This window comes from Canis lupus, chromosome 30 (genome assembly GCF_048164855.1).
Source record: "Canis lupus baileyi chromosome 30, mCanLup2.hap1, whole genome shotgun sequence".
Taxonomy (NCBI): Eukaryota; Metazoa; Chordata; class Mammalia; order Carnivora; family Canidae; genus Canis; species Canis lupus.
In genome coordinates this window covers 36542847-36568800 of record NC_132867.1, presented here as the reverse complement: position 1 = coordinate 36568800, position 25954 = coordinate 36542847, and the positions used below count along the sequence as shown (strand labels likewise).

At 41.4% G+C, this 25954-nt stretch overlaps 1 protein-coding gene across 9 annotated transcripts in view; it reads right to left on the bottom strand.

The window, feature by feature from the left end:
* Positions 1–25954, bottom strand: part of KCNJ15 (potassium inwardly rectifying channel subfamily J member 15) — a 78603-nt gene that overhangs the window by 8784 nt on the left and 43865 nt on the right. For 5 of the 9 annotated variants that reach the window (XM_072806970.1, XM_072806975.1, XM_072806971.1 and 2 more), the window contains one exon: positions 1352–1452. The gene's annotated coding sequence lies outside the window, so the exon portion shown is untranslated. Of the gene's footprint in view, positions 1–33; positions 82–1351; positions 1453–1713; positions 1729–10790; positions 10830–11481; positions 11526–25954 lie in introns of those variants that run through there. The other 4 variants (XM_072806973.1, XM_072806972.1, XM_072806974.1 and 1 more) reach the window with 4 other exon arrangements.

Here is a 25954-nt window from a genome sequence, read left to right as displayed (position 1 = left end):
CAGGCATCTGACATTGTGGCAGAAGAGACCCACCTGGAAAAGGACCAGGTTTCCAAGCTGAGTCCCCGGGAATGCTTCCCTCTGCATCAACAGACAGGAACAAGCTGAGTGTGAGGCCATACAGCATCTTATACTACCTGCCTGACAACTGAAATAAATCATCCTATATTCCTTGAAACAGACAATGGGAGTAATTACAGGGTAACACTACCTGGTTGGCATGTGGGGTTTTTTCCACCTCATTGGTATTTTAAGGATAAAGGAAAAAATCCCCCCTTTAAAAAGGAACTGGATACAGTGGTCTGTGATTCATGCAATAATCTTCGCTGTTAGGGCAGCATTATCTCAACAGAAGTTTTGGAAGTAATCTTCTGGGCAAATCCTTTCAAGGAAACTGAAACCATCCATCAGAAACTAACACTTGTTGAAGATGCAGGGATTCGTGCTTTTTAATTTTCCTGTTATATTAAGAGCGTGTCATTTACTGAATAACCCTTGAAATGATTTTTTTTTTTCTTGGAAAGAAAAGTTACTTTTTCATTTTCATTGCAAAGAAGGGCCCTAAGCTATTCAGAATTTATTTTTCTTTTTGAAGCCTATTCCACTTATGTAGAGATTAATTTAAGAGAAAAATACAGGATATAACTGAAGAACATAGGCTTTATCAGCCCCTCAGCAGCATTTTTCCGTAACCAAGAGGAAAGTGACCACCACAAAAACTTGGGAACAAAACAACATGCCACCATGCCCAAAAGCATAGTCAAGCTCAGAACGTGAGCATTGCCCAAAGCAAATGAAGTTTATGTACAAGTAAATGCATGCACTTTAAAAAAAGGGAGAGAGAGAGAGAGAGAGAGAGAGAGAGAGAGAGAGAAACTGCTAAGGGAAAGTGCATGCCATTCAATCCACTGAAATAAAAACAGAGGCTTAAGTTTTCAAGTGTGAGTGACACACGAGTGTCCTGCGGGCACGAGCGAAGCTCCAAGCTCAGCTGTCTGCCAGATTCTGGAAAACTTGGCCCTGTTTACATGAAGGCAGTGCCATGAAGCTTCTGTTTTAACCTCTCTTTAAAAGAGGCAATGGGCCAGGCTTCAGATGAGCTGGATCTTTTCCCTCTTTCTGCTGAAAGCTCTCTTGTTACATTTCTGCACATCTAGTGTTGGAGGTAATGACACCAATAGCTATTCAAGATTGATGGCCTTAAAAGGGGGAACAAGACTTAGAGCCTCTGGGGAGGGGATTCTTGGTTTTAGCATCTCTCTGTGGAAAAGAGTGGCTGGTAGACCACACTCAAAGGGTAAGCACCTTTTCCCTCCCTCTCAACACCCTGTGCCCTCAGACTGTTTACTACCTGGTCACTCCCTCAGCAGGTCAGAAGGCGTCTTCTTCAAGGCAGATGGGACGTCCTCGCTCCCCTTCACCCACCTGGCTACCATGGGATTCTGCTTCTGCCTGAAAGAAAGAGGGACGCACAGGTGTTTACAGAGAGACTGACCCAGTGAAACTGACCCTTCACGATTCTCCCCAGGGCTAGGGCCCTAGCATTCACCTTCCAATCCCTGATAATCTGGCACGGTGCCCAGAATAGACCAAAGGCTCAAGGAATGTTTTAAGAATTAAATTGAAGCCCCAACCACAGCTCTCCCCATAGAATTCCCACCCTCTGGAGGGAGCTCAATAGTAAAACACCCTGGAAAGAGTGGGTTAACTCACCCCCATTGAGGCCCACTATCAACTGACCAGCAAACAGGGAGGCAGGAAGGGGAAGTGCAGAGGAAGTAAACAGTGAGCATTGGAAGGGAAGAGTCTAGAATATTTTTACCGCCTGTGGAAATGCATTATTACTGTTGAGTCACAGAACATCAGAGCTGAAAAGATTGTCAAACCCAAGGCATCTGACACACATTTTTCAAACACGGAGATAGACCCAGGAGGTTGGAGTGACAGGTCTTCATCACACAGATGGTTCATGGCAGAAAGAACAAGGTCCAAAGTCTTTAAAAGCTTGACCGGAGTTCTTGTCAGTACACCACAAATGCCTCTTCAGCCTCCAGAGTTTAATGTAATCTATTCTAAATTCAGAAGGCTCTTTCACCTCCTACTTTCCTGGAATACTTCTTACTAAGATATATATCTGTAGATCTACCCACATTTTTGTCTGTCTTACACACGGGTATACATATCCTTCACACTTCCCTTCTGATTTATCAATTATTGTAAATGTGCTCTCTCTTCATGCCCGTGGCCCCATTTATCAACCTGGATAGCCTCTCATGCACTCGATTCCCCTAGTGTGTTTGCAGTGTTTGGCAAACCATCTCTTCATCACTGATCTATTACCACCTGTAATGATCATCTGTGAAGATCCAGCATCTTTCTTTGCACCCATAAATCTTACCAGTATCCTTTTTCATTTATACTTCATCATATGCTCTGAATTTTCAGTATTATATTCTGCAGCAGACTTCCTTCACGAAGTCTACCTCATTGTTTATACACATTCCCATTTCATAAAATTTTGTGTCACTTTCTTGGGTATGTTTTTCTTTACTGATTGTGCTATTTACCTGGCTTCACTTCTAAAATGTTAAGAAATAGTAGCAGTTTCTTAAAGCTCAAGATGGAAAGAACAATAAAAGATATTCTCCTCTAAGTTCCCTTCTCCTAATCCCACAAATAAGGAATATTCCATACAAGTCATGATAGTTTTCTTTAGTCTCTGGAAATTGTATTTATTTCTCCAGTTTTCATTATATTGTTCCAGCATGTGGGGTGGGATTGTAATCTTAGAACTGTGATATCTTTATTGAAGTCAAGTCCTTGAAACTACTGAATAAAGAGGTCAACATTCCTTTCCTACTTCAAGCCAATAACACACACATAGAATGAAGTCATTTATTGCCTATGCTGTGGAGCATTTGTTTTCTGGAGATAAAGGAAAGAAAAACATATTTTTGAAATAGAATTAAACAGTAGGCACATTGAAAACGGTATTTAGCTATATGAAGAACTACACCTCCAGTCTTGGGAGCAAAACAATGAGAATGGAAAAATGAAATAGAGTTCCCAACATTTCCTCAGAGAGGACAAAATTCTATCAAATAGAGAGCATCTTATAAGAATGAATGATCAAAGAAGTTAGCCACACCGAGCTGGAATACTCATCCTATTAGAGAGGAATCAATCTATAAATGACCAGAAATCCACTGACCAATTAGAAGAAATATGCATGCAACTAATAAGCCTGAATAAAGTCAGAATAGAGTCAGAAGTGGTCCAATGTGGGAAAGATGTGGATGAATAATAACAATGACAATTATAAAATAAAGATTCAGATAAGTTATCATCATCATCATCATCATCATCATCATCATCATCATCAATAGATAACACTATACAGTGCTATGTGCCAGCCATTGTTCTCCGTGCTTTCCATGCATGAACTTAATTAACCCTCATACCAACCCTATGAGGCAAGTGCTGTCATTATCCCCATGAGGAGGAAATAGGAGGGTTAAGCAACAGAGGTTAAGCAACTCACCCAAGTTCTCAACAGCTGGCATGTGGCAGTAGTGCCCCTGTGAAGCTCCCATGCCTACCCTCTCTGCCACCTTGACAAAGGTGCTCAAGCTTTAGCTGCATCAGAATCACCTGGAAGTGTTAGAGTTTCTGATTTCAGTAGGTTTGGGATGGAGTTTCTGATTTCAGTAGGTTTGGGATGTACAAGAATTTGTACATCTAACAAGCTCACAGGTGATGCTCCAGGAACACACGTTGGAAACTTCCACAGCATGATGTACAGCTCAAATGATATCAACAGCTTTTCTGCTCTTGATGGAGAGCCTTATCCCCTCACTTTCACTGAGAATTCTAAAATAACACTGTTGCACATAAGCACTGGAAACATCTGGTTGTTAGTTTTCAGAAATGTCCAATCTCCACCATACTCATGGATGAATGCCAACTACCTAGTGAGCCAGTGATAAGTACTGATTTTTAAAGCATTAAAGAATGATTTTTTTCCTTACTCATTAGTACAACACTGATTCCTTCTAAAAACTTGCTCTGTTGAGTCAAATTTGAAGTTTTCAATGTGCCCATCCTGACAAAAACTTCATTCTGGGTTCCTCAGTGGGCAGAAAAATAACTAACTTTCACCTGCAGAAAAATAGCTAATAACAAAATAGGGAGACAGCAGAGTTCCTCAGCCAAAGTCAAGTGATGTGATTCCATGTACCTTTAAAGGGGGTGGGGTGGCATGAAGTAATGAAATCCAAATCAAACCATAATTTTGGATTTCCAGATGAAAATTGCAGTTTGAGAGGATCTGACTACAAAGCTCTATCAAAACAGCTTTCTGTTTGTAGGGAAAGTTGCTTAAAAAGCTTCCTTGGACATCAAATATTTCTAACAAAACAGTTTTTGGATGATATGTCTCATAGCTATGAATCCAAAATACCTAGATTAAATTTCACTTTAAGGTTTGGGTTTAGCTAGTAAGTAGAAAAAGAAATGCTTGACAAGCATGTACTTGGGGTTCACTGAACTCAAAAGCTTTAAAAATAATTGAAAATAAAATCAGTGAGGCTTGGCTATCCTTTCTTTGGATCCTGTAACTATGGTCACACAAATACATGTGCTGGGACCTTTGGGTCTGGCCTCATGCCATATTCTTCCCTGCACTTCAAAGCAGTCTAGGACTCGCTTCAGTGGCTGATCTGACTGTTCTTAACGTAATTGTTGACTCCATCCATGTCAGCTGAGGACACAGTTGACCTTGTCCAGGTGGCCTCAGAAATGGGCATCTCTACAGAAAAAGAAGAAGGTGGATAAAGTTGACTCTCAGCAGATTCCAAAGGGTCGTTCTTTGACTCTTATCTCCTGGGGAAATGATTATATTCTTCTGCAAATCCATTTTTCCCATCAAGCCATTGAGGACTGGGGAAGGCTGGAAGGAATGATAGCTTCCAGGAAGCTGTGGAATTGGCCATTCTTCTCCATAAGAATCTTAAGGATCTGAGGGGAAGTACCAGTTGAGATGATAGGAAACTTGCAACTAAGTTTCCTCTATCTTGTTGGTGGGAATGTGAACTGGTGCAGCCACTCTGGAAAACTGTGTGGAGGTTCCTCAAACAGTTAAAAATATACCTGCCCTACGACCCAGCAATTGCTCTATCTTGATCTATATTTTGAGGCTAAGAACTAGGATCCTAATTGACAAAGCTAGGGTCATTGTTGATTGTTGTAGCTGATTGTGGCTTCCAGTTATTTGCTGTACCTCTCTGCTGGGTCCATCTATAAGGAACTCTTCCTTAGGCCTCTCTCTAGGGGTTGGGGGATAGAGAATCTGTTTTCATCCTTTAGTGTCAGATGTGGCCAAGTGACTGTGTTGGCCAATGGGGTGTGAGCCACAGTGACTCACCCATGCTTCAACAGAGGCATCAGACTCATGTTGGGGTCTCAGATAGTCTCAGATGGGCTGCTCCTTCCTCTGAGGAATGGGAGGAGGGAGGCACCTCCAGCTGAGCCACAGCTGAGCCAAAGCTGACTTGCAACACAAGTGACAAATGACTCTGGTTGCTTAAGCCACTGGATTCTTAGAAGTGATTGTTACTGAGGCAAAATCTAGTGAAAGCCTGACCACAAGGACAGCCCTACTACATGTTTTTGTGTTTTAGGATTATAGGCCTGACCTAAAGGATACAGTATTTTAAAGAAAATATGGAAAGTCTTGAAATATCCCTAATGTAAACTCTGAATGTTGGTCTATGACTAAACAATGAATCAAAAAAGAAACCCAAATCTAACAAGATTCAAGTAGGAACAGATTTGCCTGATCTCAAGGACAACATAGAAAGGTGAATAAATTCTCATATAAATTGTTTCTAAATCAATATTTAAGTTTATCTTGACAAGTTTTCAGGATGAGGTAGAAGGGCCTTAGATGTTATCACTCTAATATTCTGTTGAACAAGACACCCTTAGTTAAGGTAGCCTCATAATCTGTAATGAGAGACACACATTATCGTTATACCTCTGGCAACTTTCATTTGGGAAGAGGGTACTTAAAAAGGACCAGGCACTTTCCAAAGCAATTACAGACAATATAGTATTTCACCCTTCTCTTTACCTTGCGAAGAAAGTATTTTCTCTATTTTCCACATGAGGAAATGAAGTTTAGAGAGATGAGATAATTTACACATATTCATAAAATTAATCCATGGAGGACCTTGTTGGCAGACCAGATCTGTCTGTCTCTGTAGCTGTGTTCCTATCTAGCCACTGTGCCCCTCAGTCGTCAAATTCAGCTCAGAAGGAATGTTTCTATTCATGATGAACTTTGATGCAGCATAAGGTAAGTCCCTGCTCACTTCATGTTAGTATCCATTACAGAATAAATAGCAATATTTGATTTATTGTTTTTTTAATTGAAGTTCGATTTGCCAATGTATACCAACCACTACTCATTCCATCAAGTGCTCTCCTCAGTGCCCGTCACCCAGTGACTTATTGTTGATAGCATGCCAGACCTTATAGACGTGCCATATAGTAATTTAATTTTCACATCAATTCTGAAAGAGGTACTGTTATTGTTCAAGGATTCTAGATTAGGAAACTATAAGACAGCACAAGGTTTGCTTGAGCCAGTATCCATTTTCTCTCGTCTCGAAGCCATGACTTCTCTAACCTCAGCGGGCATCAGAATCACCCAGAGGCCTTGAAACATGCTGGGTCAGAGTTTCTGATTCAGTAGGTCCAAAGTGGAGTCTTCTGAGAATCTGCATTTCTAATGAGTTCCCAGGTGACGCTGACCTGCTGGTATTGAGACCGCACTTTGAGAGCATGATTTGCACTATGCACCACTTAATGAATTATATATGAACTATATAAAATATGTAGGAAATTCACAAGCACATAAAGCGGATCATCTCAAAGTTCAGTCTCATTACTTTCAAACAAAAGAATGGGCCCTTTGATGTAAGAAAGAAGAGAAAGTTGATGGGGTTAAATATATAAGTATGGTAGATGCCTGGTAGGGTATTCAATTGCCAGGAGAAGCATCCTAGGGGATAGAAGTTCAAGTATATTATCCTGGGGAAATAAAAGGGAAATTTTGGTGAAAAGGAAAGCAATCTTGGTTGAAAATTGCCTGAAAGTTTCTTCCTTAGATGGAGGGTATCATCCTGGAGTGGATTTCAGGGTTCACTGGCCAGGAATGTCAGAGGCCAGAAGAGTGAACCTGGACTCCATGGCTGAGTGAGCGGGGCCTGAAGGGTCTTAGCCATCCCTTGTTAGATCTTCCCCCAAGTGTGTGGTGCAGGCATTCCACAAATAAAGGGATTTGTACTCAGATAATTTTGGGAAGCTTTGCTTCCAAACATCCAAATGGTTCCTGGTCTGCACCCAGTGGAGATTGACATCTCATGGTTGTATATTACAGAGTCTGATATATCTGGCATTTCTATAACATTTGAGAACACTTTAAAGAGTGCTGATCCAGTTTAAACTCTGCAATTTATATCTGGGGGAAAAAAGGATCAAAAAGTTGCATGACTTGTTCAAGGTCGCTGAGACTGTGGCAGGATTAGGGGAGGAAGCAAGGCTTTGTGCCTTTCAATTTGTCTGACAGGCAGGTTTCTGTGTTTATTGTCACAAAATATCTTGAGATGAGCTATCCATCTCACTGGATACTGACAACAGGGTGGCATAGAAGAGGGCAAACCCGTCCCCCCAACAACTGCAGCATCCATACCACTTGAAAGCTCATTTGAAATGCCAATTCTTAAGTTTCACACTTCAGCTACTGAATCAGAAGCTCTGCAGGTGCTGCCCAAAACCTGTGTCTTAAAAAGAACCCAACTTCCCAAGGGATTATGTGGCCAGAGTTTGTCAGCGATGGCTTGGTGGGTTGGCGAGCTCTTTCCTTTGGAAACCAACAAGTACTCCTTTAAAGACAAATCCCACATTTTGCATTGCATGTGAGCATCTGATGATCCAATTTGCCTCTGCGGTCAAACATTTAGCCCTTTCCCTATGTTTCCATTCCATTATTATTGTTTCAAATTCCATAAGTACTAAAAAAATCCTTTTCCATCTCTAAATGTGGTTTGCATAGTTATACCCTTTATTCCTCAATGCAGATTCTTTAAAAAAAATTTTTTTTTTTCATTCTGTAGCACATCAACCTTTCTCTACTCGGCAAAAACAAGTTTAAACAGACACAGGGTTCAACAGGAGACTCATTTTCCATTTTCCATGGCAAAGAATCTGAGCACTGGAATAAGGCAGAGGTATCATTTGCAGAATATTTTTGTAAAGACAGTTTAATTTCAAGCCCTTTATTTGTGAAAGAGCTGGCTAACCTAAATAAAACATTATACATCTGTCTGTTGTTACAAGTGACCAACTTCAGCTGAACATTATTACTTAATAACAGCTAACTTTCCTATAGAGTAAGAATGTGCAGCAGCTAAACAGCAAATGGAAATTTCCTTTGGTTTACCACCCTTGGTCTCTCCTTGCTCCAACATGTGAAGAAGTTGGGTAATAAGCATACTCTCCCCTCTAATCACAGCATGGCTTGGACATGCATTGTTGTGGGATGACTGGTAAAACAGGAAAATTTATGTCTGAGGGGGGAAAAAAAACCCAAGGCGAATTGTGTTGCGTTAGCCTCCCTAGTGACACTGCCCCCAATTTTCTCTCCAGGGAAGAGATTTCTTTAACTAGCTCATGGACTCTCACTTACTCTTCTTGTCTGCATCGGTTCAAATGCAACGGGGAGGAGGTGGCTCAGCATTGTCCCCTTCAGATTTTAGGTAAGGAGAAGGAAATACAGAGCATTTGGGTTTGTCTGACTGTAACCTGCTATAAATCAGAATGGAAGATATTGTCTTTGCAGATAGTACTTGTAGAGAAACAAGTATTTTATTTGGTATATTCTCTTTAATAAAACTCAAACTGAGCATAGTTGGAGCATTAAAAAAGGAAGGAAAAAGTAGGAAGCAAGCCAGGATGTTCCTTTTCTCTAACCTTCATATCCCTGCTTGAAAGGTGGCTTGAGAGCAGAGAGCACTGTGTTGTTACAATTATCATTACATAATTTGCAAAATTTCAAGTTGACCTTCCCCTTAATAAATCTCTCACTCATTAAGACATTGAATCCACCACCTTCAACCCTTCACATCTTGCTTTGCCTCACAATTATATTTCCACTCTGATAAAGGCAAAGAAATATAGGAAGAGTATCACAGTATAAATATACATACCGATTTCAGGCTGGGTTATTTTTCTGGCTGCAAGCTGACTACTTTTTCTTCTGTTTAGAATTAATTTGGAATTGCTGGTCTCTATCAACTGATGATTAATGGCCTCTGGTGTGATTCACCTGGTGTGATTCACCTGGACACAGAAGTGGCATTCTTGTCCTTGGTGATTTCCACGCTCATTATTATCATGATTGGAATCTCGTCCCAGACAGAAGAAATTAAGACTTTTGCTTGATTTGGAACCAGGTTATTTAACAATGGGACGAGTGTCAAAAGGTTTTGAAATTCAGCTTCACTGTCAGTCTAAACTTTGACCACATTTCTCTGATAGAGAAACTGGATATCACAGGACCTCAGGGGTATACAGTTTATACCCAAATTCTTGGATTTGTGGTTAGTTTACTTGAAGGACTGGTCATACTTCTGAGTTGTCTGCTTGTCCCCAAGTTGAAAATATAGATGCTTATGATCACTAAGAAAATCTCAAACTTCAAAGTCCCTTCCCATTCAGTCTGAGACCCTTGGTGGTTAATGAATCTCCATCAGTAAACAGTGTCAGGAGACACTTTCTAACCATCTATAGTTAATTAGCTGGAGGACCATCAGCCCAATTTTGGCACTTTTAGAGTTGCTAGGTTAAAATATGAGATGCCCAGTCAAAACTGAATTTCAAGTGGACAACCAATAATCTTTTAGTATAACTATGTCCCATGCAATATTTGATATATACTTATTTATACTAAAAAGTATTCGTTGCTAATCTAAAATCCATATACATGTACTAGATAGATGTAGCACAAACAAGACCTGTATTTTTATTTGCTAAATCTGATATCCCTAGGGAAGAGCAAATGTACGCTCAAGAGTAGCTCAGAAGGCCAAAAAATTTTAAAGACAAGTTTTCACATACAGATAACACTCTTAGGAGAACAACCACCCAGACTTTCCCAGTACTAGGAACCCTGAAGACAAATACAATCATTGTGGGATGAGAGTGTGGCCATTTCATGCATGGTTCACCAGAAGGATCAGAAAGTCTAGCTAGCGAGTCTCATTTTTAATCTTTCAGCTCAGGGATTCCTTATAACCATTTTTGTGATGTGGTCCTTTGGGTTGGACTGCCTTCTTAGGATGGGTTTAAATAGATAAAAATTAGCTAAATAGGATTACAAAAGACACCAGTAATATTAAAATGCACTTATTCAAGCATTAAAAAAAAAAAAAGAGTTGGGCTTCTTTTTCAAGCAATGGAGGTGCACTGAGCAGACATGTTATTTCAAAGTCTCTGAAACAAATGCATTGTGAAAATGAAGTGAAAAAGCATGATTCCTGCTCTGACCAAGTCACAGTTGGGGCTGGTAGGATGGCAATGTTTTCCCCATTCATAGTACAAAAGTATAGACTTTAGTTAGAGGTGATTCAGAACAAACTGCTCCTCCCTCTGCCCCAGCCTTGATCATGGACACTCCTGAATTTTGCCCCTAATCTCTCCAGGCTCCGTGGACCTGGACAGGGTTTCACCTGTCATTAGTGAGGCTCTGAGGGACAGTGCTTCTGATTCTGTCACAGAAGTACGGCCAACATCTTGAATCCTCCTTGACTGATTTCCCCATAGACACTTAACATTTGTAGCAATCCTTGTTCCTTCTAGAAGAATATCTGTGATCCCTAACAATGAGAACCACAGTTCATTCTTTTCCAGTGTGACATCACAGCATGGCCCGGCATTGGCAGTGACAGGGCTCGGATGCAGCGAGAAGGCAATGGCAGTAGCCGTGGGGGGACATCCCAACACCCCTTACTCAGAAGCAACAGTACAATTTCTTCTTACATGGAAACAGAAGAGGAAAAGACAGCTCAAATTCACAGATAACCTTCTGTCTGCAGAGCCTGACACGTTGCATTTCTCAGAATTGTGAAGCTGGGTTTTTACAGCAAATACACTGTTCAGTTGCACCCAACTTGATCTTACCATGATTTCCTTCTCATTCTTACCAGAAAGAAAGAAAGCTACTCATCTACAGAGCAGTCATTCTGACAACACTCCCCTTTATAAATCCTCCGGTGGCCCTCCCTGCTGACAGGACAGGATAGTGTAGTGTAGGTAGTCTCTACACTACACACCTCTACAAAGCTAGACTTGAGTTTTGTCTGGCTCTTGCTCTCTCTCTCTCTATCTTTGTTCCCTTCAGGATGTAGCCTGGGTGCATACTTGCCTTTTCCTTCTGCGCACAATCCCCTCGAGGTTCCTTGTCCTGTACATGCCATTCCTTCCTAAAGGTTCTCATTCTCCGTTAACTCAACCTGCACTTTAAAAGTCAAGTTGAATATTACCTACTCTGTACTTAAAAAAAAAAAAAAACCTTTCTTCAGAAGGAGCATAAAGGTTAAGAGTACAGAGTCCTACTTATATTAATAGTAGCTATGTGACTTTCGATAACTTACCTAACCCCTCTGTGCCTCAGTTTCTCACCTGCAGAATAGTGACAATAAGAACTCCTATGCTTGACAGGGTGGTGTGAGGTTATAATGCATAAAGCACCTTGGTGCTCTGCTTGCTTACACTAATTAGTATAAAGAGCTATTATCATTATATGTTTACAATAAACAAAACATATAAGATATGACCTAACAAAGAGAAATTAAGTTTAACAAAGAAAACAGCAGAGGGTTAATATTTTGATTATAGAAAGTTCTTGTAAGTTAATAAAAAAACAAACGATGGCCCCCCAAACAACAACCTTTATAAACATACGCATCAAAAAAAATTAAAAAGGTGAAAAATCTGAAGATATTTCGACAGTGTTTTTCATTCATTTGCACACCAAGAGATTATTGAGCACCTGTTATGTGCTAAGCCCTGCACTGCATGCTGGAGATCCAACAGTGAATAAGACTTGCTTGGCCCTTGCTTTTGTGTAGTTTATAATAGAGCAGGGAAGGGAGGTATTAAATAAATCATTAGGTGAATTTTTGAAGATATTTGTGAGAAGAATTAGGGAGAAACGCAAGAAAGGACGAGAGAATGGAACATAGTGTATATAATATGTCCTAGTCAGGGGTCCCAGGAAGGCTTCCCTGGGGAGGTGGCATTAAGGTGGAGACATAAAGAATGTGGAGCACTCAGCAGGTAAGGAGGTGGGCTAGGATCAAGATGAGCGTTCTGGGCAGAGGGACACATGTGTTTGCAAAGGCCCAACTGGCATGGAACTTCCACCTTCCAGGAAGTGGGAAGGGACATTGAGTAGATAAGGGTCAAGATCAAGCAAGAGCTTGGGGCAAAGCCCTGCCATGCATGGGGAGCTCCATGAGGACTATTACCCTCATACTAGGGGAACAAGAAGAATTTCAGAGTTTCAATCAAGAAAAAGGGGATCAGACTTGCTTTCAAAGCCATCATTTCTGACACAACATGTAGAATAAATTGGAAGGAGACAAGCATAGATGCTTGAAGTCTGGCTAGCTGGTGCTTTCAACAATCCAAGCCATAAGTACCTACGCATGGACAAGGACAGTGTTAGCAGACTGAGGGAGCCAAGGGCTTCTGAGTTACCTGTTCAAGATAGCCAATAGACACCTCTAACAGATGAGTCCTAAAATGGCTCATGACCTCCTGGCATGAAAATGAGGTAGATGGGATGGGGGTGGGGAGTTAAAGTAAACATACTGATTCAGAGGGCACTGAATCTTCTGGAATTTAAAAATCATTCATATGTTCTCAGATCCCCATAGTGTGTGACACTCACTCTGGCACACAATCTCAATCCAGATGGAGGATCTAGCTCCTCTAGAGGTGAGGTTTGAAGGAGTGCTCTGGGGGATGCATAGGACAGAGCAGAGATAAGCAGAGATAAGACCTGGGGTCTAGGCTGATGTTCACAAGAGAAGGTGGGGCAGGCGGGCCGACTTTGACGTTGAAGCCTGCAAATAAAATCTGAAACGTATAAGTGGATGAGATTCTCCCAGAAATGGAGTGTGGGAGAAGCAGTCCCCATCTGAGCCTTGGGCAGCCCCAGAGCCTGGCAGAATAGGAGGCAGAGGCACCACAGGTCCAAGAAACACAGCTTCTCACTGGTCAAGTCATCAAAGATTTTTAAAGACACGTCAATAGTCCATACAGACAAGCATGCAGAGATGAATGGCTCCATATATGGCTTATGATAGAATCATTTGCCATAGCTTTTTCTGGTGCTAATTGACAATATGCTTAAAGTTTAAAACTATTTATTTATACTCTTTGATCCAGAGACATTGGGATTATGTACAAGAATGCCTTCTACATTAGTTACAATACTGAAACATTCAAGTCAATCTGCATTACCAATAACATAGAAATGGTTTTAAATTTATAAAATATTCATAAGCCGAAATATTGTTCAGTCTTTAAAAACCATGGCAAAAATGCTAACCATGTCCGTTAAAAATAGGGATTTGATAAAGCCGGGCATAGAGTGTATTTGCTCCATGTTTCCCTCTCTAGGTAAGATGAAAATGAAATGCCTCTAAAATGTTAAGAGCAGTTATCTCTTCAAAGGAAAACAAAACGAGGAAGGTTTTCAACCACACTTTCCATTTTTATGGAGTTAATCTGAAAATTCAATTTCCCTAGCACAGACCATTCCCAAACATTCCAGATTTTACTGTAAATGAGAAGTACTTACTGTGCCCTACTGAAAAACTTTCCACACACTGCTGTGGCCAAACCGTATGAAATAATTTATTTTCAGAGACGTTTAGATTGTACAACTCCAAGAACCTAGTGTTGGGGAAGCATTCAGGGTTGCTATTTCATATCAACTTGAGGCTTCATTTAGTTGAGTTCTATTTCACTCGAGTGAAATGCATGCTAATATAAAGCAGGTTTCCTGCCCAATGCCTTTGCTCAGGCAGGTCCTTTACCTCAAATTCCTTTCCTGTGCCCCCGTGTGTGGCAAACTCCTATTCATCCCCCAAGGCCCAGCTCAAATATCACCTCCTTCAGCTTCCAGGGAGAGTTCCTCTTCCTCCTTTCTTCTGCCTTTTGCAAGTTGTTTACACTTCATGATAACATTTAAGTGTTGCTGCAGCACTGTGTTTGAGACTTCTGATTCTCCTTAAACCAGGCTTAATGGTAATTCCTCTTTTAACCCTCATGCTAGCACAAGTCCGACCACATGGTAGGGACTTTATGTCTGAGAGAAGAACCAGGAGGACAAAGGTGTCATACAAGTGAACTCCCAAATGTCCAGATTTAGTAACTGATAAAACCTAAAGACATGAGAACTGATGCTGCAGGTCAGAGGGGAGGCCAGTCCAAAGCTAGGCGCCTCAGAAGGAGAGGGGTACAAATACACCACTGACTTGAATCACCAAAGTAGAAATGAAGGTTTAGACTTCCTATTTTGTGCCATAGCTCAAAGAATATCCTACAGGATCCTGCCTTGTAGAGAAAATGGGTTTTATAGTTTTCACACTGATGAAATTGAGAAGCACAAGAGGCATCAATATATTCGATTTAGCCTAACAAATTAATTTCTACAGTTTCATGTGCTGTGAGGCTTCAAGCATACTGGCCATCATATATAAAAGGCTCTAAGATCCTTTTCAGCAATAGCTCTCTGTTTGCTTCCTTAGAACTGGAGTCTCTGATGTTTTGTGAGTCAAGAATCCAAGAGCAAGGAAGAAATAGAAGTATTCAAATTGAATTTCCACTTCATCCTTTTCAATGTTTATATGTTGTGCATATTTTCAAATGTACATAGTGTATTAATGCAGGACGATACGTGTATGCGTCGTGCCTGTAGGTCCCAAAGTGTCCGTGTCTGTGTGTGTTTGTGTGTGTAGAGGGAGGCTGTATATTTTTCAGTCTGTTACTTTAGATGAGTGCTTATCAAATCTTAATATGCAGACAGATTCCCTGGGGTTCCTGCTAAAATGCAGATTCTGATTCAGAAGTTCTGGGCTGAGGTCTGAGAATTTGCATTTCTAACAAGCTCCCCAGCGATGAGGCAGCTACACTTGGGGATGCAATTAGCATTTTGCAACCACAATTCCTCATCTGAATGGCACAACAGAACACAGAAAATGGTTGGGGTGACTCTGTCGTCTTTCATGGACGGCCATCCCCAGCTGTGGGAGCCAGTAAGGCTGATTTCTCTCACAGAACTGTTGCAAAAGGAGCTTTACCTATGGGAAAAAGTTCAAGATCACTAGCTGACTTCATTTAAAAAAAGAGAGAGAGAGAGAGAACATTAAAAAGCATCACAAGCCAATCCTGTAGTCAGCAATTCTTTTCCCGTGTTGGCTTAAAGGAAACTTCCTTTACGAGAAGCATAGCTAGAAACCAACGTTTTGACCACTCCTATTATCAAAGATCCCGTGGTGCTAACGTTAAGTTAAAGAAAGCCACGTCAGAAGTTTCTGACTAGTAAGAGCTACTTCCATACACTCTCACTCTGATGGGACCCTGGTCCTGAGAGTCAGTGGGTTACAAATGTTCTTTATCCAAAGGAAGAGGAGAAAAATACATATGGTGCTCAATGAATATTTGCAAGTAAAAACACACACACACATTCATTATTGACAAACAAAATGATTCTTTTAATTCACAGAGTCTACTTGGCCATTTATGTTTGTGTGTCCCAGTACAACTTTCAAAAGACTACTTTGGTCTAATTTGAACCACATGCCTTTGCTTAATTTCTGAGCCATATGGCACTCTGCACTAGTGGTAGTGAACCCATTTTCAAATATCTGCATCTTCTATACTGTGCAGCTAGTGTCAGGGAAAAGTGATGTGTGATTGAATTAGGATGATACCTCCTCTGAGTCTAGGTTCACATCACACACAAACATAATGTAGCCCAAAAGAACTCAGACTGGAATACCTCGGCGCCTAAGAGCACATGTTTGGGATTGACAAGGACCATGGAGGGGGCAACAAAGAAAGTTTTAAGTTCTAAATGACCACTTGACATGAATTGGCATCTAAATTACACCTAGTTGGCCAATTCAGTGTTCTATCTTGAATCTGTCTTCAGCCCTATTTTCCACTAGAGATCCCATTTTCAGAGGGTGGAACTGAGAGTGGGACCCTAGTTGCAAAGCTGGGTAATGGTCCCTGTGCTCCCTGGGTGCCATCTCTTACTTCCTCGTGATCATTGGTAAACGACCCTCATGGAATGAGAAAAGCCAATTTGTTGTTTTGGGGTTGTGAGGAGGGACAAAAAGTTCAGCTAAGGAGAATGTGTTGCATCCCATAGCCACGTTTGGAATACCTTTAGTTTATCTCAATATCCTTAAAGGTGTCCTTCTCTCTTGTCACCACCACCACCTTGGTGTAGAGGCACATACTTTCTTTCTCTGGTGACCACAGCAGGCTCATAACTAGGTCCCTGTCTCCAGTGGCTGTCCTTCTAAGGTATTCCCCACACTACAGCCTTTAAGAGCTTCTGAAAGTGCTCCTCCACTGCCCAGCTATGGGGCCCAGGTTATCCACAAACCAAGGCCTGAGCTGCTGACCTTCTGAGCATGGTGTGTGCACCCTTCAGGAGCCACCCACTACCTCTGCCTTGGCACCAGCCGCTCTGCAGCCTGTGCAAGCCATGCTGAATGACTCATAGTTGCCCAAATGGGTTGGTCCTTTATTGACTGATTCTATGCTTCCAAACATGCCAGACCATCTGCTAGAAAGCTCTCTCCCTTTCTTCGGCTGCTTTCTCATATCTACCTTTGAGACACTGTTCATTCTAGGTAGGTGCTTCCCCTGTTCTCATGGGTTCGGTGATTTCCCTATATGTTTCCCTGTCCCTGTGCTTCAGTCTCTTGGAATATTTACCTCGGTGTGGTGGAATTGTTTGTTTCCTTATGTACATCTCATTGCAATAACACTTACCAAGTTACCAACAACCATTAACTGAGAACATACACATGACCAGCACCGTGTTGGCACTTCCTATTCCTTAACTCCAAATGACAGTAACTCTGGTAGAACTCTGGTGAAAATAAAGGGCTCACAACAGACACATGAAAAATGCTCAACATCACTCAGCAACAGGGATATACAAAACAAAACCATAATGAGATCCCACCTCATACCAGTCAGAATGGCTAAAATTAACAAGACAGGAAACAACAGATGTTGGTGAGGATGCAGAGAAAGAGGAACCCTCTTACACTGTTGGTGGGAATGCAAACTGATGCAGCTGTTCTGGAGAACAGTATGGAGGTTTTTCAAAAAGTTAAAAATAGAGCTACCTTATGACCCAGCAATTGTACTACTAGGTATTTACCCCAAAGATACAAACCATTACAAATTTGGTGATCTGAAGGGGTACCCCTACACCCCAATGTTTATAGAAGCAATGTCCACAATAGTGAAACTGTGGAAAGAGCCCAGATGTCCATCGACAGATGAATGGATAAAGAAGACGTGGTCTATATATACCATGGGATGTTACTCAGCCATCAGAAATTATTTACCATTTACATAGACATGGATGGAACTGGAGGGCATTATGCTGAGCAAAATAAGTCAATCAGAGAAAGACAATTATCATATGGTTTCACTCATATGTGGAATATAAGAAACAGTGCAGAGGATCATAATGTAGGGGAGGGAAAACTGAAAAGTCATCAGAGAGGGAGAAAACCCATGAGTCTCTTAACTATAGGAAACAAACTGAGAATTGTTGGAGGGGAGGGAGGTGGAGGGGATGGAGTAACTGGGTGATGGGCATTAAGGGGGGTACGTGATGTGATGAGCACTAGGTGTTATACACAACCGAAAAATTATTGAACACTACATCTGAAACTAAGTATGCACTATATGGTGGCTAATTGAATTTAACTTTAAAAAAATTAAGGGTCTCAGACAAGTTAGAAAGATTGCCTAAGGCCATATGACTAGTCAGTGGTGGTGGCAGTATTTAGATCCTGGTCTGTCTGACCCCAAATCCGGGTCATTATGTGTCATATTCCATTGCCCTTCATTGGAATATAAGCTGTCATACCTTATATTGCATGTGCCAATGCCAAGGTTCTAGCAGGGGTTTAGTGTTGATAGATGAATGGATGGATGGATGATGGATGGATGGATGGATGGATGGATGATGGAAGCAAAGGCAGCTTAGATTCTTGCAGTGCTAGGGAAAGCAGCCATGGGTCTCAAAATGAACACTCTTATGCATTGGTGTATTGATGAATTGAGTGGAGAAAAAGTGCCTTTGCCTCGGTCCCCTGTAACACATATCCTCATTTACCTGCAGAAGATGCAGGAGGGATTCTGTCCTCGAAGTCAGCATTCCCTGTGCGCTGTACTGCCTTGAAGCCTCCCACTCCAATGCTGCTGCTACTCCTGTATCCTTTCTGTGAGTGGCTCCACATTCACCCAAGCTTGATGCCAGGTCACCTTCCTACCCCCCTACCTTTATGACCACAACACATTGTCTTCAGTTCTGCCTCCAGAATAATTCTTGTGTCCATCCCCAGTTCTGCTGCCCTTTCAAGGCTTCATCCTGCTGGTGACATCTCTGGATGTTCTCTCCACTGCCCATGCTTCAGGGATGATGAGTTGCTTTCACTTCTGTGCAGGCTGCATAATGCCCCACATCTTTCTACCTGTCTTTGTTCCTGGCATCTTGGCTGCCTGAAAAGCCTATCCTAGTGCCAGATCTCTCAGCTGAACCTCCATGGTACCCTTGGCTCACTCCTCCCACTAAGGGTTCATTTAGGACCCTGCCTCTCCTTCACCACTGTAACTCAAACTATAATGCCCTCACTCCAGCACCATGATTGTCTCTGAATGCATTCATCTCCTCTTCCAGTTGGTGAGTTTCTTGAGAACAAAGATTGGCGGTGTTCATCTTTGTACCCACAGTAACACAGTCCCTGGCATCCAGAAGGTGCTCAAAACAAAAGTTTTAATGATTCATATTCATCACTCTACAAATGAGTCAACAAATGAACCAATAAATGGATTAATAAGCAATCTATAAATTAAAGAATGAGTGAAGGTCAAAGATCACCCAAAACACATGAGCAGTTTCAACACATTTATCAGTACACAAGAAGTTTTCTGAATTCTTTCTTTGAAGCAACTTATAGTTACATACTGTTCCACCTCTGTGGGAAGCGACTTTCCACTATGCTGCAATTCTCTGGGTTAAGGAACATTTCCTTTTGACCATCCTGACTCAGACGCTCCCGGAAGCTGGCCTGACCATTTCAGTTTCCTTTGCTGATGACCCTTATGCTGTGATTCACAGGTGTCCTCAAAGAATACAGAGATGTTCAGATACAGCTTTTCTCTCTGAGGATGGCTTCCTTTTTCAGGAATGATTAATCATACCCGTAGTTACTCAAGGGATTAGAGGTTTCCACTAAAGAAATCTAATTACTTTCACATGTGTTTTGGTTCCTCCTTTATTTACCTCGCCCACCCCACACACATGCATACACACATACATGCACCCACATACAACATTAGCCTGGAAATTGCTGCAAAATCCTATTTGTCTTCATTCAATGTAGCAGGTTTCTCGAGAATATCTTTAAGAAGCCCAAGGACTTAACTTGAAGACCACGGTAAGGTTAGAAGGAATGGAGGGAAGGCTCATGGATCCATAGGGATCTATTCCTTCTAATAGATTCCTTCTAATCTCCTCTAGTTCTTCTCTTCATCCATTAAGCCACCACATTTGATCTCTAGGATTTACTTCTTAAGCCAAAAGAGCTAAGTATTATTTTGGGTAGACCATTACCCCCTTCTCAGTCATGATAAATAAGACCTAGTTTCTAATGTTAGTCCTATTGGCATTTTAAACAAACTATGGAGTGGATGTTTGAGAAAAACTGTAAAACTCATACATAGCCTAGGATTTAAAATGATGACGTGGCTTTTAAATTCCAGTGGGACAACCCCTCCATCTCGGCCACTATTTCCTGGAAATTGCTACTATTCTCCATTATTGCCTAATTGCCAACATGTTACTAATTTACTCACTCGGTCACTCACTCATTCACCAAACATTTAGCTCTAAGAAAATTCAGTCTTATGTCTGATGTCCTGGTCCTCAAACGATACCATCTAATAGGGGAGATGACATATACGTGAATTGTTGCAACACCAAGCAGAATAGAATCCATTATGGCTAAACACTATCTTGTGGACACTTTTAGACTTCTATCATAAGGCTTAATATTATTTAGTGGCTCGTGTGTTTCTCCTATCCCATGAGACTGTAAACAGTATAAAGACAGGGACTTTTTCTTATTCTCATACTCTATATTGTCCTTATTTAACATAGTATCTCCCCGGCTGACATGGATGAATGTAACGTATAGAAACATACAAAAACTTTCAAGAAAGGATTGATTCTTTCCAACTGAAAGAATCACAGAAGCCTTCATGCATTTTCTATAGGAAGAGGAAATAGAAGAAAGAGAATTGTCTGTGAAGGGAATTGCCCAGGCGAAAGTATGATGTGGTAGCAAAGTACTTTCTTGGGCACATTCATTTGATTGGATCATAGGTTATATCAATACTTTTCCACTGTGGCTGGCATCTAAGAAACATCTGGGGAAGTTTTCAAGTGCCCTAATACCTTGGCTTCCCCACATATCAATTGAATCAGAACCGCTCATCAGACACAAGGGAAAGAAGGGACATATTATTTGGAACCTGAGTTTTGGTACTTTTTCAAAATTCCCTATTTGTTTCTACTGTGTATTGATGGTTGAGAATCACTGTGGTACCTCAAGAAAGTTAGTATGAGGACAAATTTAAGGCTATACTGGCAATAGATTTTAAAAGGCCATGGATCTTTCAACAAGTAAAGAGAAGCCAGTAGCAAGACAGGTGTAGATGGAGGGAGTAGCTACAGAGACATTATTCAGGATGCTGTTTTATTCACCTAAGCAATACATGAACTCAAGGGCATCACCACCTTGGCCTACCAACAGGTGAATTTCACACACCTATTAGAGGTAGAGTAGTGGCAGGGGAACAGGAGCTGGCAGGTCTCTGGGGTTGGTCCCCGGATAAAAAGGAGGATTTACATGAAAAGTAAAGAATACTGAAGACAACATGGTGAAGTTGGCTCTCATCTCAAGGAGCAGGAGTTAACCACATGAGTCAATAAGATCTGTACAAAAGAAAAGCACTAAGGGCAGAAGGCAGCTGAGGACAGAATCTTGGAGACTGCCTGCATTGAAAAGAAGGAGAGAAGACTTTCAAGCAAAGCAGCTGGAGAAAGTGCCACCTGATTGTTGGACAGCCATATAGGTTCATCAGAAGGGACAACTAAGGAAATAAGATTTCAGGAGAGAGGACATGTTCTAGAGGTCAAAGATTTGAGAGAGACACTGTTCAGGAGGCATTGATGCTCCCAGGGGTGAGTCCTAGAAAGGAAGGGGACACCTATTTCCCTAAGATAGGAAGGAAAGAAGAAAGGTTATCTCCATTACACATGTATTTATTGAGCACCTACTACTTTCCAGACTATTCCAGACACTGGGGATACCAGTGTACAAACAAAGTGCTTGTTCTCATGAAACTTCTGTTCCATTTGAGGGGAAGGGGAAGAAAGATAGGAAGAGCTATAGAGAAATATTAAGGAATAGAGGATGAAATTTGATGAACTGTGCTCTTCATCCAGGGAATGATGGTATGGTCCTTTGGGGTAACATGAGCAGGGCTGAAGGATGTGGAAGGATCTGAGCTAGTTCCTGAGAAGCCAGGAGAGGAGACAGGGGATAAAGAAAGGAGTTCAACCAGCCACAGGGCCTGTGAGCCCCTCACACAGGACCTGGTCTCTAGGCTGCACCTGCTGTGACTTTGCCGATACTGGGCAGCCTGGGAGCCCTGGCTGAGTATGGAAGAGGGGAGGTGCCCAGAGCTGGGGACTGGCAAGACCTTCATGGTAAAGGTTACCGGGCCTTGGGATTACAAATACCACGTTAGAAACATAAACATCTGAAAACCACAGAATGTAAATGCTCAAGGTCACAGCACACTCATCAGCTCGTGGGATCCATATGGTAATTGAGCACATTAAGAAGCCTACTAACTCTGCTATTGAGTTTTAGAAGGGCTATAATTTAGTATTGCCAGCTATCAATTAGGCCTGTTTTCCTCATCTGTAAAATGAGAGGGTTGGACGAAATGGTCTCCAAGCTCTCTTCAGCATGGGCAGCGGTGAACATCAGAGTGCATGCGAAATTCTGAAACTTCATTTACTTCTTTAACGTATACATTGAATGTGTAACTATTGGTGCTCAACAATGCGGCTGTAGGGCCAACAGAGCTCTGGTGAACAAAGCCCTTGGCCTTATGGACCATGCTGGTTTTAAAAATAAATGGCCCTCTGAAAACACACAACCTAAATTCTGGTGGGAGAGATCTCAGGTGTCATGAGTAACTGATAATTTATCTATAGGACGTTGGAACAGACTGACTTGAAAATTATTAGAGATGAATAGGTTCTAATATTTGCAAGCTGGGGAAGTTGCTTTGTTAATATTGGGGAAAAGAGGGAGACAGACAGTGGTTTAAAAAAAGCAAGAAAGAAAGGAAAGAAGGAAGATAGGAGGAGGGAAGGAAGAAGGAAGAAAGAAAAAGAAAGAAATAAAAAGGAGATTTTCCAGGACCAGAATGAATAGCTAGGGATATTAAATAAAGTTACACACAAGTGAGTCATCTCTCAGAGCTAAGATGTATTCACAGCAATATATGTAGGCTCTTTCTCGCTCTCAAAAAATGTGAACAAGAGTTAATCAGGCCTTAAGTAGGTCGTAAAGACCTAAGGTAAAATGTGATCAACTGAACAACCAGTAAGGATAACTAGGCTACTAGCTAGCTACAATCATTTAATATTTTATTTTATTTTATTTATTTATTTTTAATTTAATAATTTAAACATCAGTTTTCACATGCAATGCAGTTTATGAGTAATATGGTACATGATATTGAAAGAAATAAACCTAGGGATGTGTGCTTGTTCACATAGCTGCATTTATCATATACCATGTCACTAAGATCTTAGTGACTAATTCTGCAAGTTATTTATTTGTGCATTTAATCTGAATTAATAGCTAATTGCTATGTTTAGAATCATATTTGATGCATTACTGAGAGTTTTATACCCAAAGCCTTTGTTCACACACACTGGGGTTTCAATCTTAACAGTATAGGTTACAAGTATTAATTGCTCTTTTTCCTAATAAAGTTAATGCTGTATATTATTTGCAATCTCATACAGTCATGCTTATTCATATTTAAGCACTAGAAATGCCAAAAGTAGAAGTTTTCTTCAAATCAGTAAGATACATACTAGTGGAAATGAAATAGAGAGTAGGGAAAAAAAATCATGCCTGAGGTCAAGATGAATCATTTTGGTTGGACCTTCCAGAAATTCCCTGGTGTTTTGAGGTTTCGGTGTTTTATTTTTCCCTTCCTTCTGTACCACCCTGTGTGACCAGCAGGAAGCACTCTGGGGGTCTTACCTCAAGTCCAGGTGCTGGGGCCCAACTCAACTGAAGGTCCCAGAGATCCAGGGCAGTAATGAGGGGGCCTGGCTCTGCAGGAAAGAATCCTGGGGCACTGGGAGGGTGTGTGCAGTCCAATCTTAGGCTACATGCTCATGTGATAGCTAAAATGGGTGGGAACTTGCCCTCTACCCCAGAAGGTGAAGCCAAGCATTTGAGCCCTCCTCACCCACTTCCATGGTGGATGAACAGTAGAGCCCTTGGGCCACAAGGATGGCCAGCACAGGACTTTGGTTTTTATGGGTAAATGACAGCCCCTTTGCCAAAAAAGGTATCTATATTTTATTTTGGGGGAGTGGGAAGTTGTGCTGTTTTATTTTTTTTAATTTTTTATTTGTATTCAATTTTCCAACATAGAGTATATCTATTTTTTTAAGTTATTTGACAACAGAAACTGCCAAGCAGAACTACTACCTGGAAGGCAATACAGCATTTTTTCATTCTTCATCGGTGCTGGGAGACACTAGAAATTTTTTCTCTCTCCTGAATTCTCTCCAAAGGGCTCTGAAACCTTGGAAAATTATCTGATCAAGAATCACATTTTAGGGGACACCTGGGTGGCTCAGTCGGTGAAGCATCTGCCTTCAGCTCAAGTGATCATGATCTCAGGGTCCTGGGAGTGAGCCCCAAGTCAGGTTCCCTGCTCAGTGGGGAGTCTGCTTCTCCCTCTGTCTCTGCTTCTCCCCCTGCTCATGCTCACTCCCTTGCTCTCAAATAAATAAATAAATAAAATCTAAAACAAACAAAAGAAAAAGAATCACATTTTAGTAGCTCTCCAAGCTGTCATGGGCTTCATACTCTCTGTCATGAGACTGATCTTAGTGTTAGGTCGCAGGTTTTGTAGTTTGTTTTTAAAACACTGGGCTAGGGGATCCCTGGGTGGATCAGCAGTTTAGCGCTTGCCTTTGGCCCAGGGTGTGATCCTGGAGTCCCCAGATCAAGTCCCACGTCAGGCTCCCAGCATGGAGCCTGCTTCTCCCTCCTCCTGTGTCTCTGCCTCTCTCTCTATGTCTATCATAAATCAATCAATCAATCAATCAATCAATCTTTTTAAAAAATAAATAAATAAAAAATAAAACACTGGGCTACCAAGCAGCCCTTTGTGGTGGATAATTATTATAAACAAATGGGAACACAATAGAAATTTCCCTGACTGGATGGATCTCATGAACCTTCACTTTCGATGACCTCCACATGCATTTCTACGGATATTTCTTCTCTGCTGATCTGTTCCCATAATGACCTCTGGACAGGATGTGGACTACCTGCATGGAATAATAATGACCAGGCCCAAAGCCAATGCCTTCCTGACATTTTCACAAAAAGCATCTCCTTTAACTCCCTGGTTTCCCTGTGGCAGAAATCCCTCTAAGTTTACAGATGAGGTAAACTTGGGTGTAGACGATTATAGAGTATAAGCAGCATAGCACACAGGCTTATTGCTTTCTGACTAGAAAAATAACCAAAATGGTGCTCAGCTCAGTCCTCAGGGATTTTCCTTATAGGATCAACCTTAGGAATAACAGTTCTGGGAAGGAACTACTGACAAACATCAACAGTTTAGGGACAGTAGGAATTGCTTACCTGTGTTAAACCTGACCTCTCTCTCTTTCTGTACACACTTACATATATACAAACACACACATACTCTGGTCCAATTTACAGAATTTTGTTATCTTCCCTTGGTCTTGACAAAACCGGATGAATGATCACATATGCATTCAATATTATTCCATGCTCAGCTTTGTCTTGATCGTTTTGCTGATAGGAAAGGAACATGATATAGTGGAAAGATATAGGGTTGGAACCCTAAATCTCAGTCTCCTGGTATGACAGTGGGGGCAGTCCTTAAAGTCTAAAAGCTTGTGCCAAGGCCAACCTGATGGGCACATCCTGAGGACAAAGGAAGATGCCCTGTGGAAGGTACTTGAGCTGGTGACTTTGGACAAGTATCCATGCTTCCTGGTTTTCAGCGTCCTCCTTTCAAACAAGGGAGATGATAAAGCTTACCTTGCATTAGAATAGAAACACAAATGGCTAGCTGACTTCATCCAACTTAGGGTGCAAAGCAGGACTCTGAGAAGGGTAGCTGTCTGTCACTGGGTCAAATGAGACGTTCCTCCCACCACCACCACCAGGGGCTCATTATCTGATTGGGGCAA